We start from the raw sequence: 1,815 nt of genomic DNA, 5'->3' as shown, positions 1-1,815 counted from the left end.
ATTGCACCAAGGTACTTGGCAGCTTGCTCTTCAGTAACATCTTCATTTTCTTCAGAAGAAGAATACTCATCAGAGCTCATGAATGGCATAAGGAGATTCAATGGAATCTCTATGGTCTCCAGATGAGCCTCAGAGTCCTTTGGTTCCTCAGAGGGGAACTCCTTATTGATCACTGGACGTCCCAGGAGGTCTTCCTCCTTGGGATTCACGTCCTCCTCCTCTCTTGTGGGTTCGGCCATGATAGTCAATTCAATGGCCTTGCACTCTACTTTTGGATTTTCTTCTGTATTACTTGGGAGAGCACTAGGAGGGGTTTCAGTGATCTTCTTACTCAGCTGGCCCACTTGTGCCTCCAAATTTCTAATTGTGGACCTTGTTTCATTCATGAAACTTACAGTGGCCTTGGATAGATCAGAGACTAAGTTTGCTAAGCTAGATGTATTTTGCTCAGAATTCTCTGTCTGTTGCTGAGTGGATGATGGAAAAGGCTTGCTATTGCTAAACCTGTTTCTTCCACCATTGTTAAAGCCTTGTTGAGGCTTTTGTTGATCCTTCCATGAGGGATTTGGGTGATTTCTCCATGATGGATTATAGGTGTTTCCATATGGTTCACCCATGTAATTCACCTCTGCTATTGCAGGGTTCTCAGGATCATAAGCTTCTTCTTCAGAAGATGCCTCTTGAGTACTGTTGGATGCAGCTTGCATTCCATTCAAACTCTGAGAAATCATATTGACTTGCTGAGTCAATATTTTATTCTGAGCCAATATGGCATTCAGAGTATCAATTTCAAGAACTCCCTTCTTCTAAAGCATCCCATTACTCACAGGATTCCTCTCAGAAGTGTACATGAACTGGTTATTAGCAACCATGTCAATGAGTTCTTGAGCTTCTGCAGGCGTTTTCAGGTGGATGGATCCACCTGCAGAAGTATCCAATGACATCTTAGCTAATTCAGACAAACCATCATAGAATATATCCAGGATGGTCCATTCTGAAAGCATGTCAGAAGGACACTTTTTAGTCAGTTCCTTGTATCTCTCCCAAGCTTCATAGAGGGATTCACCTTCTTTCTGTCTGAAGGTTTGAACATCCACTCTAAGCTTACTCAGCTTTTGAGGAGGAAAGAACTTGGCTAAGAAAGCCCTGACCAACTTATCCCAAGAGTTCAGGCTATCTTTAGGTTGAGAGTCCAACCATACTCTAGCTCTGTCTCTTACAGCAAAAGGGAAAAGCATGAGCCTGTAGACTTCAGGATCTACTCCATTAGTCTTAATAGTATCACATATCTGCAAGAATTCAGTTAAGAACTGAAAAGGATCTTCAGATGGAAGTCCATGAAACTTGCAGTTTTGCTGCATCAGAGAAACTAGTTGAGGTTTAAACTCAAAATTGTTTGCTCCAATGGTAGGGATGGAGATGCTTCTTCCATGTAAATTGGAATTAGGTGCAGTAAAGTCACCAAGCATCCTCCTTGCATTATTATTATTTTCGGCTGCCATCTCCTTTTCTTGTTTGAAAATTTCTGTAAGGTTATCCTTGGATTGTTGTATTTTAGCTTCTCTTAATTTCTTCTTCAGAATCCTTTCAGGTTCTGGATCTGCTTCAACAAGAATGTTCTTGTCCTTGCTCCTGCTCATATGAAAAAGTGGGAACAGAAAAATAATAATAATAGGGATCTTTTTTGCCCAAGGTATAGAGGTTCCCCTTTGTGAGTAGAAGAAGAAAAGAATGTAATGTAAAGAAGGAAAGAAGAGAAAATTCGAACACAGATGGAAGAGGGGGTTCGAATTTGAGTGAGATGAAGTGTTAGTA

At 40.9% G+C, this 1,815-nt stretch overlaps 1 non-coding gene across 1 annotated transcript; it reads left to right on the top strand.

Annotated features, from left to right (window-relative positions):
• The first annotated feature begins 998 nt into the window (after positions 1–998).
• On the top strand, positions 999–1,106 carry LOC148569187 (small nucleolar RNA R71). Its single transcript, XR_015882833.1, has one exon. It is a non-coding gene; the product is annotated as a small nucleolar RNA R71 (small nucleolar RNA).
• Positions 1,107–1,815: the final 709 nt, after the last annotated feature.

Source organism: Arachis ipaensis, chromosome B4 (genome assembly GCF_059453495.1).
Source record: "Arachis ipaensis isolate K30076 ecotype BB chromosome B4, ASM5945349v1, whole genome shotgun sequence".
In the NCBI taxonomy this organism is placed as follows: domain Eukaryota; kingdom Viridiplantae; phylum Streptophyta; class Magnoliopsida; order Fabales; family Fabaceae; genus Arachis; species Arachis ipaensis.
The sequence above is the reverse complement of the archived record's forward strand: the minus strand, read 5'-3'. Positions and strand labels throughout refer to the sequence as shown.